A 13,924-nucleotide genomic window follows, 5' to 3' on the forward strand; every position below is an offset into this window, starting at 1 on the left:
CTTTGTGGTGCTTTGGATTCTGAATGAACCACAATTTTTAATCTATCGTGATTAAAATTTAGGGATCTTTTATAAATATTTTTCTTTTATACATGTTCTTTTATAACTCAAATTTCTTTGAAAATTTCTAAAAAAATAAGAAGCGACAACTAATAAAATGATCCCCGTCAATGTAAAATTCTAGATAAGTTTTGAATTTCATGTTTTATGTAAAACATATTTTACATATTATCTTTCAGTTAATACCGCCAACTGGGAACAATCGAGACTACAGTCGAAATAAGTACAGGAGATTTAGGACAAGAGCAATAAATTTGTTTTTTTTGTTCTGTTCCTGTTTGAATTAAATTCAATCAAAACAAAACAAAATTCGTTACATTTATCCTGATTTGCCTGTGTTTTATGTAGAATAATTTAAAATGATATTTTTATTTCAAATTTAAAATCATAATAAACGTAAACATATTTACGTATTTTGATTTTAAGTTTGAAAAAATATCGTATGTCTCCCAGTCTTTTAAAAATAAATTAATTTGAAATAAAAAATAGTTATTGCGCTATACATTTTGCGGTTCTGTAAATTAAAATTTTAACAATTTTTCCTAACAAGCCAAATTTATGCTGATATATCCCGAACGCAATTTTTAACGCTTTAAAATTCTTACCGATTGAATACTTAATATTAAACTTTTCAACTATTTTCACAACAAAATCATTTCCTGGCCAAAATTGTTTTTTTTTAATTTCGGGAATTTCTGGGACAAATTAAAAAATTCCCGGTATTCGGAAAAATCCCGGGAATTCCCGAGATGGACGCACTAAAAGTATTAAATAAAGAAAAAAAAAATGTTGAGCGAACACCTGGAACGTATTTCACTTTCTTGTCTGCCACGATATGTTCTTGAATGATTCTCAAAACGTTTGCTTAACTCACTTCTTAATCTTAAGGGCAGGATGTTGTTAAAGAGTTCTAACAACGTTTATCTGTAATGAAGATCGAAGTAATCAATGCAATCGGTGATCATTAACTTTAAGTTTTCCGTTCAATAAAACTTCATTCCACATTCAACTTTCCCCACAACCAGTCGTGTTTTCCCTCGCTCTCTCTAGAGGTTATGGGCCCAGCTGTGGGTGGAAAGTGTCTAAGCTTCTAGAAGATTACAAATTTTCGCAAGAAGTTTCCGCAAGAATTTTAAACAAGAAGTTCACGCAAGCAGTTTTCCTGAAGAACCGTTTTCCTCAAGAATGGTGCACGCTACGGGACCATCTCCGGTCGTCGAACGATTGCTCGGCAGGGAGAATTGGTGCACGTGGAAATTTGATATGCAGACCTACTTGGAAACGGAGGAGCTGTGGGAAGCTGTGGAACCGAACCTGAAGGATGACGGTACGCCTGAAGCAATTCCGAAGGCGAAGGACCGTAAAGCTCGAGGAAAGATTATTCTTGGCCTCGACCCTTCGTTGTACGTCCATGTCCAGGGGACAACAACGGCCAAAGGCGCTTGGGACAAGCTGGAGCAGACCTACGAAGACAACGGATTGACGCGTCGCTGGGGTCTCCTGCACAAGCTGATGACAACGAACTTGGCCAACTCCGTATCCATGGAGGCGTACGTGACGAGAATGGTTGCTACCGCAAACCAACTCGGTGGTGTCGGATTCCCGATTTCGGAAGAATGGGTTGGAATGTTGCTGCTTGCTGGCCTGCCTCAAAGCTACAAGCCGATGGTGATGGCGCTACAAAACTCTGGATCGAAGATTACGGGCGACCTGATCAAGACCAAGTTGCTGCAGGAGGATCACGAGCCGACGGAGACCATCGAACCAGCGTTTGCGGTGAAGGGCAAGCCGAGCTACAAGCAGGAGAACATTGGTAAGCCGCAGTCCAAGGGTCCAAAGTGCCATTCCTGTCACAAGTTTGGACACATCGCGCGGGATTGTCCCGCCAAGTCGTCGTCGAAACCGCCGGAGAGAAAAGGTGGTAGCAAGCCAGGTCGTGCATTTGGTGCCGTGCTGACGACGATGGACGAGATGAAGAGTGAGGACTGGTTCTTCGATTCCGGAGCCACTTGCCATCTCACCCGGACGAAGTCGTTGCTGCGTGACGCTCATCAAGCAGATGGGAAGATGTTCGCCGCAAACAAAGGCGAAATGCAGGTCGTCGCGGAGGGCACTGCCGTGCTACATCCGACCTGTGGAGAAGAGATCGACGTCAACGGAGTGCAGCTGATTCCGGAACTGGTAGTCAATCTACTGTCGGTAGGTAAAATCGTCGATAGTGGCCACACCGTTGTTTTCGGCCAGAAGGGCTGTGAAGTGCTCGATCTCGAGGGCACGTGCATCGCGACCGGAAGTCGCTCGAACGGACTATTCAAGCTGGAACAGGACGTACCCAAGGTGCTGGTGTGTCAGCCGACAACCGTTGAGCTGTGGCACAAGCGTACCGGTCATTTGTCAATCAAGAACTTGACCAGATTGCGCAACGGCATGGTGACTGGAGTCCAATTCCTGGAGGCTGATAGTGCTGCTGGCTGCAAAATCTGTCCCATGGGGCGACAGACCAGGCTGCCGTTCAACAAGAGTGGAACCAGAGCGACCGAGGTGCTTGAGTTGGTGCATTCCGATATCTGCGGACCAATGGAGCAGGTATCAATCGGTGGAAGTCGATATTACATCACTTTCATCGACGATCGGACGAGGAAGATGTTCATCTACTTCCTGCGTCACAAATCTGAAGAAGAGGTGACTCGCTGCTTCAAGGACTTTCATAGCATGGCAGAGAGGCAGACAGGACACAAGCTGAAGGTTTTGCGTACGGACAACGGGACGGAGTACAAGAACAAGGGATTCGAGAAGCTCCTGAGTCAGCTGGGGATTCGCCACCAGACCACCGTTGAGTACACACCCGAGCAAAACGGTCTAGCGGAGAGGGCCAACCGGACGATCGTCGAGAAGGCACGTTGCTTGCTATTCGAGGCCAACTTGCCGAAGACGTTTTGGGCGGAAGCAGCTGCTGTTGCCGTGTATTTGATCAACCGATCTCCGTGCACGGGGATTCAGACGACACCAGAAGAAGCCTGGACTGGTCGTAAACCGGATCTGTCCAATTTGCGAGTGTTTGGGACGACAACGATGGCCCATGTCCCGAAACAGAAGCGGCGCAAATGGGATCCGAAGGCGGTTGAATGTATCCTGATCGGGTACGACGAGGAGACGAAGGGCTATCGTCTCTACAACGTGAAATCGAAGCAGATCTTCATGAGCCGGGACGTGACTTTCCTTGATGAAGGATTGGCGGATCGCGACGGAAGGACAACTCTCAAAGCAACCAACGGGCCACAGTCGACGTACGTGAGGTTGGACTTTGAAGAACTTGTTCAAGAACCAGAACCTGTTCAAGAGCCGGAACCTGCTCAAGAGCCGGAACCTGCTCAAGAGCCGGAACCTGCTCAAGAACCCGAGCAAGTGGAAGAAGAGGAGGCATCCGATACAAGTTCGGACGAGTTCGAGGATGCTGATGACTCCGTGACACTTCCTGCGCTCCCGCCGCGACAATCTCTACATCCGCCCCAGTCACAGGCGTTGAGGCGCAGTGGTAGGGAGCGCGCAATCCCTGGCAAGTATAAAGATTTCAATGTCCAGTGCAGTGGTAAGCGCTCTTCGCGTGTTTCAGATGCCCCGATGATGGACGGACCGTCCACTTCAGCTGCCCGACGAGAGAATGCTGCCAGCACTGCACCCCCGTCGTCATCAAATCAAAGACCAGTTGACGACGTTTTCCAACATGGGTTGATGCTCAACGATAGGGGGTGCCCACCCCACGGCAAGTATTCCCATGTTGATGTCCACGATGGCGATACTGGTTCCGACTGTTCACAGCGCAATCTCGATGACCCGTGTACACACCAAGAAGCATTGACACGTGACGATTCCGACCGCTGGAGACGTGCGATGCAGGAGGAGTACGATGCTCTCATCAGCAACGGGACCTGGGAGATGACTGAACTACCAGCTGATCGGAAGGCGATTCGATGCAAATGGGTCTACAAGACGAAGGTGGACGCTGACGGCAAGGTGGATCGATACAAGGCAAGGCTGGTGATCAAAGGGTCCCGCATAAAAATGTATGATGATTTGCACTGTTAAAACCATCCAATTACAATACATATTACAATATTTATGGTAAGTTTATTGTTGACTTTTTCGAACTTTACTGGAATGGCGATGAAGCTACTATACAATTCATGGTTACAGCTAATTGGAAGGTTTTGTTATTGGAAATGTTATAAATGGAAACAATAAAACTATCGTAAAATGCATGAATATAGCAAATCTTATGGTTTTTGTATTGGAAATCTCATAATGCATTTTTTCCAATTTTTTTGTTACATTACGTTCATTGTAATGTTATAGTTGCGTAGTGTGAACTTTTTTCAACGATTTTTTTAATTTGAATCATGTAATAAAAGTATTTAAAACGAGTTATATTTTAAAAACAAAACATCACAAACGATTTTGTGAAAAGCTCAAATCAAATCAAATAATATTAAAAACTTAAGCATTAAAACATTAATTATTTAACTGTTCCCTCACAAAAAAAAATATTAAAATATTAATTTATTAATATATTGATATATTAATATATCAAAATATTAAAATAATAAAATATTGAATTATTAAAATATTAATTTATTAATATATTGATATATTAATATATTAATATATTTAATTTATTAATATATTAAAATATTAAAATATTAATACATTTAAACATTTAAACATTTAAACATTTAAACATTTAAACATTTAAACATTTAAACATTTAAACATTTAAACATTTAAACATTTAAACATTTAAACATTTAAACATTTAAACATTTAAACATTTAAACATTTAAACATTTAAACATTTAAACATTTAAACATTTAAACATTTAAACATTTAAACATTTAAACATTTAAACATTTAAACATTTAAACATTTAAACATTTAAACATTTAAACATTTAAACATTTAAACATTTAAACATTTAAACATTTAAACATTTAAACATTTAAACATTTAAACATTTAAACATTTAAACATTTAAACATTTAAACATTTAAACATTTAAACATTTAAACATTTAAACATTTAAACATTTAAACATTTAAACATTTAAACATTTAAACATTTAAACATTTAAACATTTAAACATTTAAACATTTAAACATTTAAACATTTAAACATTTAAACATTTAAACATTTAAACATTTAAACATTTAAACATTTAAACATTTAAACATTTAAACATTTAAACATTTAAACATTTAAACATTTAAACATTTAAACATTTAAACATTTGAACATTTGAACATTTGAACATTTAAACATTTAAACATTTAAACACTTAAACACTTAAACATTTAAACATTTCAACATTTCAACATTTCAACATTTAAACATTTAAACATTTAAACATTTAAACATTTAAACATTTAAACATTTAAACATTTAAACATTTAAACATTTAAACATTTAAACATTTAAACATTTAAAAATTTAAACATTTTACCATTTTAACATTTTAACATTTTAACATTTTAACATTTTAACATTTTAACATTTTAACATTTTAACATTTTAACATTTTAACATTTTAACATTTTAACATTTTAACATTTTAACATTTTAACATTTTAACATTTTAACATTTTAACATTTTAACATTTTAACATTTTAACATTTTAACATTTTATCATTTTAACATTTTAACATTTTAACATTTTAACATTTTAACATTTTAACATTTTAACATTTTAACATTTTAACATTTTAACATTTTAACATTTTAACATTTTAACATTTTAACATTTTAACATTTTAACATTTTAACATTTTAACATTTTAACATTTTAACATTTTAACATTTTAACATTTTAACATTTTAACATTTTAACATTTTAACATTTTAACATTTTAACATTTTAACATTTTAACATTTTAACATTTTAACATTTTAACATTTTAACATTTTAACATTTTAACATTTTAACATTTTAACATTTTAACATTTTAACATTTTAACATTTTAACATTTTAACATTTTAACATTTTAACATTCTAACATTTTAACATTTTAACATTTTAACATTTTAACATTTTAACATTTTAACATTTTAACATTTTAACATTTTAACATTTTAACATTTTAACATTTTAACATTTTAACATTTTAACATTTTAACATTTTAACATTTTAACATTTTAACATTTTAACATTTTAACATTTTAACATTTTAACATTTTAACATTTTAACATTTTAACATTTTAACATTTTAACATTTTAACATTTCAACATTTTAACATTTTAACATTTTAACATTTTAACATTTTAACATTTTAACATTTTAACATTTTAACATTTCAACATTTTAACATTTTAACATTTTAATATTTTAACATTTTTACTCAAAAATAGAAAAGGCATAAAATAATAAGGATCCCAAAACGAACACACCATGACACCTGACGTCGTCGCCTGAACCGTACGACGCTCCCAAACGAACGCACCATGGTTGAGCGGGTTGAGCAAGCTGTCAAATTTTTTCACTCGCGATGCGTGTTCGATCCTGTTTTGTTTGGCCGCAGTTTCAAAAGTTTTAATCGAAATGAAATCGCGTGTGCTTGTGAAAAACCAAACTCCCGGCGTCAAATCTGCCGGGTGACTGATCCGGGAGGGAGAAGAGGATTAGTGTCAGCAACTTTTGGTGAGTATTTGGACCGGTGAAGAACATTAATGCGTCCGCAATTTGGGGCAGATTCCGTCGCCATCGTCGTCGTTTGAAGTAGGTACGTGTGTTTTGGTACTTCTTCCGGACCGGTTTGGAAGAAGTTACCAGATGCGTCCGGGATTTGTGCCAGATTCTGTTGTCGTCGTCCTTCCGGACCGGTTTGGATAAAAGTTGCCAGATACGTCCAGGATGTGTGCCAGATTCCGTCGTCGGTCATGTGTGGGTGCGTGTGTTTTTGAACTTCTTCCGGTTCCAAAGAAGTTGGCAATCGCGTCCAAGATTTGTGCATCGTCATCGCCGACGTTTGTAGTGTTTGTGTGTGGTTATGTTTTGGAATTTCTTCCGAAACGGTTTGAAAGAAGTTGCCAGTCGCGTCCGATTGTTTATGCCGCTCACACGTTCCGTCGTCGTCGTTTGAAATGTATCCAGCCCCATTTTTATAGCCCTCTTAGGAAATACCTTTTTTTCTATTTTACAGGATCCTCAATCGTCAACGAATCGGAAGAGCTCCGGGATGTAAATATCAGGCGTTTCATGAAATTTGGAGATGGCGGAACCCCTCCTGCAGCAGCAGCAGATGTTTGTCATGGTCTGATGCACTAAGTGATTTGTTTAAATTTTCAAGATTCTTTCCGCAAACGTCAAACCATAAAAATTATTGCCGGATCTTTTCTGGAAGAGATTCGGCACCAGTTTGTACTGATTTGACGTTTGCTGAGGGTGTCGAAAAGTTTGACTAAGTCAACTGCTTGCAAAAAAACAATGGTCAGCTTTGGTAACTTTCTTAAGTTTATTTTGTGTTTTTTTTTCTTTTACAGGAGGCATTTGCAATGGTGCGGAGCTATTTGATTACGGGACACGGAAGCTTGATCAACGAAATGAAGAATTCAAAAGTTAAGATATCTTAGATTTTGAAATTTAGCAATTTAAACATTTGAAAATTATACATTTAAATATTTTTTTTTTCAAAACTTGAAAAAAGAAAATTTAAAAATTTAAAGCCAATTGAAATTCTACAATTTCAAATCTCCCAAATCCTGAAAATATAAAATTAAAAAAACGACGGTATAAAAAATTAAATTAGAAACTGTGGGTTCAAAAATTCAAATACACTCTGCATTCGATTTGATAATTTGAGAAATTTAAAATAAAGGGTTTAAATAAATTTTAAATTTAATAACCAAAGTTTTTGTTTAAATATCTTGAATAAAAGCATGTAAGAATCTCAGAATAAAATCTGAGAATTTTGATCTGGGGGGGTGAATAGAGCGGTTCAAAAGCGGAACCGTTTTGAACTGCAAAGCGGAGCCATTTTACTGTTCGCCAGAAGCAGCAAGTATTGTAATCATTCATTAGGGAAATTATTGTAAAAACCAAATATGGTTGGTTGGTTTTCTTTTTCTTTTGATATAGCGAACCTTTTGTAATTATTCTCCGAATCTCCATAACCATTACCAGTAAAGTCGTCGTAGAGCCATTCTTTCTCCAATGAACCCACTTCCTACTGGCTATTTCTCCCTTTTCAGCGCTCATCCGGAGGTCGTCTCCAACAATTGATTCCGCCCGAATTGTGGGCACGATTCGCTTTTTCTAGTACAAAACGTTATTTATTAAGACTTGTACTTTGTCTCAAAATGGCTCTTGCTTACATTTTGTTCCAAACCGACTTCGCAAAACTTCACCCACTTCTGACGCAGTTATTTGTCTTCCGAAAACTTGGAAAAAAAATGCGCACAGAAGATTTCAAAACAAATTATTCAAGTGCAAAGAAAAAGTCACGCTTGTGCTCATTCGAAAATCACGTTACGCATTCTCTCGTCTCATCCCCCAGATTTTGATTATTTAAATTAAGATTTTTCTTAACTTAATTGTCTTCTCATTTATTAACACTAACAATACCAGCAAATCAATCCGGAGTCTCCAGTCGACAAAAGGTACCGGCGGACAGACTGAACACACCACGGCATCACCCACCCGAGGGGGAACAGGAACCGGTCTCGATCGAGGGTTTCAAACGGAATCGAAAGCGAAAGAAAACGTCGTGGAAGGATTCCTTTTGGCGATTTGCAAAAAGCTGAAGAAGGCGTTAACAATTCATGAACAAATAAACAAAGTGGTTCAATGTTGAATATAAATAACATACTATGAATAACAATAAAACTACTGTAAAATTTACTTTATTTACTATTTATTTTAATGTCCGAAAATAGTTTTCACAGTAGCATTTAGTGGGGAATAAACCATAAAGAATTATAATTTTACTGTGTAATTCATTGTAATGCTTATTAGTTTTATTGTCCGCATATAGTTTTTACCGCATCATTTACTAGATAAAAAACCATGAAGAACTGTAAATTGACTGTGCAATGCATTGTAATGATTGCTGTTTTTATTATTAATGTATGATGATTTCTATAGTCAGGACGAGTTTTTGGATGAAAAATGCAACATTAGATTAACAGTAAAATGCGTCGTATTTGGTAAAAAAATGTATGGAAAAATTTCGAAATTTTTATGGTACCGGTGCATAACAACCCCCCTTTTTTATGGTAAAATCCCAAAATACGACGCAAATTATCTTAAAAAACGATGCTGTCTACTGTTAAAACACTGTCAAAATGACAATATATTTTATCGTTTTGTAACGTTAAAATTTACTGTAAGTTCATCAGAAATCTTTATGCGGGGTACTCTCAGCGAAAGGGGGTGGATTATGAAGAAACGTATTCCCCCGTGGTTCGTCATAGTTCCCTGCGGTACCTCTTTGCGCTCGCTGCCAGGATGAATCTCCAGATCGACCAGATGGATGCCATCACCGCGTTCCTCCAAGGTGAGCTGACCGAGGAAATCTATATGGAACAGCCGCCCTGTTTTGACGACCAAGACAAGACGAAGGTTTGCCGACTCAAGAAGGCACTCTACGGCTTGAAGCAGTCCAGCCGCGTGTGGAACCTCAAGCTGGATGCTGCGTTGAAGAAGTTTGGTCTCACTTGTGCCGACTACGACCCGTGCGTATACTACAAGGTCGTCGGAGAGAAGGTTCTGTTTCTGGCGCTGTACGTGGATGACTTGCTGATCTTCAGCAACTGCAAGCGCTGGAGGAAGGAGGTCAAGGATCAGCTTTGTGGTGAATTTCGGATGAAGGATATTGGCCCAGCTAAGCACGTCTTGGGCATTCGTGTTTCAAGGACCAAGGACTCCGTTTCACTGGACCAAGAGGCGTACGTTGAGTCTGTGTTGGCTCGTTTCCAGATGTCCAACTGCAAGCCGGTTGCCACACCGATGAACGCCGCCGAGAATCTGACCAAGTCGATGGGACCAACCGATCCTGAAGAAGCCAAGCGGATGGCGAACGTACCCTACAAGGAGGCAGTGGGCTGCCTGATGTATCTGGGACAGTGCACCCGTCCAGATATATGCCACGCCGTGAACGTTCTGTGTCGCTTCAACGACAACCCCGGAGACAAGCACTGGAACACCGTCAAACACCTGATGCGGTACCTGCGAGGGACATCGAAGTTCAAGTTGACGTATCGAAAGGACGGTAACGCAGACATCAAGGGGTACACGGATGCTGATTGGGCCGCAGACTGCGAGGGCCGGAAGTCTGTAACGGGATACGTTTTCATCGCGCAAGGTGGAGCTATTTCGTGGTGCAGCAAACGACAACAAACCGTGGCGTTGTCAACCTGCGAGGCGGAGTACATGGCCTTGTTTGCCACAGTACAGGAAGCTCTGTGGTGGAAACGTCTACGCGCCCGGATCGAGAAGAATGAGGAGATCGTCATCTACTGCGACAACCAAAGCGCCATAGCCGTTTCGAAGAACGGTGGTTTCCACTCCAGAACGAAACTGTTGGAGATTTAAGCTGTCCACTTGTCTGTGGTAGATTAGTAAACAAGAAGAAATGAGTAAACGCCCTTAAGCGTGTAGCTCAACTCCTGTCAGATATTTTCACTCTGCTGTTACCACTCTCGAATTAAACTTTGACAAACGTACACGCGGTTTTTATTTCTACTGCCGCTCCACCTTTTACAGGTTATGGGCCTGTTCTAACGCGTTTGTTCGAGTTAAAAAGTTTTCGCCGCGAGTTTTTTCGGAAGTTTCGCGATCGAAATGTCCACGGGCGGAGACGGAGCTGATGCTCCCGGGCGCGCTGCCACAAAGCAAACCCTGTCGAATCTGCCGCCGATGGAGCTCCTGATGGGCCGTGAAAACTGGCCGGATTGGAAGTTCGCTGTGCAGACGATGTTGGAGGTTGAAGGCCTTTGGGACGCAGTTGAACCGGCAGCAGGCGCCGTGGTCGACCCGGTGATGGACAAGTTGGCCAAGGGGCGGATCATCCTCATGGTCCACAAATCGAACTTTCACCACCTCAGGGGGGTGCAAACGGCGAAGGAAGCTTGGACGAAGCTCGAAAATGTCTTCGAGGATTCCGGATTGACTCGACGGATGGCGCTTATCAACAAATTGACGTCGACGAGGCTGGACAACAGCGAGTCGATGCAAGCGTTTGTGTCCGACATTCTGGAGGCCGCACACCAGTTGCGCGGAATCGGCTTTGATGTGACGGACGAGTGGGTCGGATCGTTCCTGCTCAACGGATTGCCAGCATCGTATCGTCCAATGATTATGGCCTTGGAAAATTGCGGACAAGCAATCACAGGGGATCTAATCAAGACGAAGCTGCTGCAGGAGGTGTCTGTTCCGTCGGAGGGGGCCGCGTTCGCAAGCAACAAGGCGCACAAGAAGTCGACGAAAAGCCACCAGAGCAATCCACCCAGCAGTCACCCGAGCACATCCAAAGGACCGAAATGTCGGCGCTGCCACAACTACGGTCACATCGCTCGTGATTGCAAGATGAAGGAGCCTAAGAAGGACGGAAGTGCTTGGTGCACCGTGTTGTCGGCACTCAACGAGGAGGATGACAACTGGTACTTTGACTCCGGCGCATCGAACCATTTTTCGAAGTCGGACGCGATGCTGGAGGATCTTCAGCAGTATGGAGGCACCGTGGTTGCAGCCAACAGAGGGGCGATGAAGGTCGTGGCGAAGGGGCGGATGCAGCTCACCCCGAAAAGTTGCCCGGATTCCCCGATCGTCGTGAATGACGTGCAAGTCATCCCGGAGCTGTCATCGAACCTGCTGTCAGTCAACCAGATCGTGAAGCGAGGCTGCACGGTAATCTTCAACTCCGCTGGAGTGAAGGTGCTGAACTCGGACGGTGACGTCATGGCAACTGGAACTCGTTACCGGGAACTGTTCAAGCTCGATCTGCGATCGCAGGAAACGAAGAGCGCACTCGCTTGCTCGTCTGCGGTTGGTCTCGAGGTCTGGCACCAGCGCCTGGGACACCTGAATTTGCCGAGCGTTCGAAAGCTAGCCAGTGGACTCGCCAACGGGATCAAGATCGTCGGAGCCGACAAGGAGGACTGCAAGGTGTGCCCGATGGGGAAGCACACACGACAGCCGTTCAACAAGAAGGGTTCGCGCGCTACCGGCATGCTCGATGTGGTTCACACCGACATCTGCGGACCGTTCGAAGTACCATCTATGGCTGGAAGCAGATACTACATCCTGTTCGTGGACGACCGTTCGCGGAAGATGTGGGTTTTCTTCCTGAAGACGAAGTCGGAGGAGGAAGTCTTGAGAACCTTCAAGGAGTTCCACCTGATGGTCGAACGCCAGTCCGAGCGCAAGCTGAAGGTGCTGCGAAGTGACAACGGGAAGGAGTACGTGAACAACGGTATGAGAAGCTACCTGAAACAGCACGGCATCGTGCACCAGACGACGAACCCCTACACCCCAGAACAAAACGGCATGTCCGAGCGCGGAAACCGCACAATTGTTGAGCGCGCTCGATGTCTACTGTTCGGAGCTGGACTGGAGAAGAAGTTCTGGGCGGAAGCCGTGGGCACAGCTGTTTACCTGCTCAACCGGTCTCCCACGCAAGGTCACGAATCGACGCCGGAAGAGGTTTGGACACGCAAGAAGCCGGATTTGTCGCACCTGAGAATCTTCGGCACCAAAGCGATGGTCCAAATCCCTAAACAGAAGCGACGGAAGCTGGACCCGAAGTCGCACGAGTGCATTTTTGTCGGCTACGACGAACACGTGAAAGGGTATCGGTTCTACGACCCGCAGTCACGGAAAGTCTTCAGCAGCCGCGAGGTCCGCTTCATCAACGAAGGCGTACTGGAGAAGCAGGAGGATCGACGTCAAGAGCAAGTGGTGCGGCTGGACATCGAACCGTACGTGCCGCCGACAGCAAGTGGTTCGCCGAATCGCTTTGTGGAAATCGACGACGCCGCCGAGAACGAGCTGGAGAATCCCGACACGGACCGTGTCCCGGATGTCGACAACAGCGAGGACGAGTTTCTCGGGTTCGAGGAAACAGCTGGCTCAGTGACCGACGTGACCTCCGTGCTCCCACCGCAATCATCTTCAAATCCTCCGTTGTCACCGGAGTTGAGGCGCAGCGGTCGGGAGCACAAACTTCCAGGCAAGTACGATGATTTCCATGTTTCGCTCAGAGGTTTGCCGCGTCCCAATCCCTTACAGGAGGTCGAATCAACCGATACCAGCGACGACGACGCCAGCGAGGACAACTCGTCGGAGGAATCCGATAAACCGGTCCCGCCGAGTCGCGACACGAGCTGCGTGGTGGCCACAGCCAGGAGTCTGGCAGTCGACGGCGATCCCTTGTCCCACAAGGATGCGCTGTCTCGAGAGGACTCTGCAAGCTGGAAGAAGGCCATGTTCGACGAGTACGAGGCGCTGATGGCGAACGACACCTGGACGCTGACGGAACTACCGAAGGGCAGAAAGGCCATCAAGTGTCGGTGGGTCTTCAAGACCAAGCACGACGCGAGTGGTAATGTAGATCGGCACAAGGCGCGGTTGGTTGTGAAAGGATTTTCGCAGCGAAAGGGGGAAGACTATGACGAAACCTACTCGCCAGTCGTACGTCACAGTTCCCTGCGATATCTGTTCGCGCTCTCCGCCAGATATGACTTGTCGATGGACCAGATGGACGCCACAACCGCCTTCCTGCAGAGCGAGTTGGAAGAGGAAATTTTCATGGAGCAGCCACCCTGTTTCGAGGACCCGACCAGACGCAACCTGGTCTGCCGCTTGAACAAAGCGCTC

This window comes from Culex pipiens, chromosome 1 (assembly GCF_016801865.2).
Source record: "Culex pipiens pallens isolate TS chromosome 1, TS_CPP_V2, whole genome shotgun sequence".
In the NCBI taxonomy this organism is placed as follows: domain Eukaryota; kingdom Metazoa; phylum Arthropoda; class Insecta; order Diptera; family Culicidae; genus Culex; species Culex pipiens.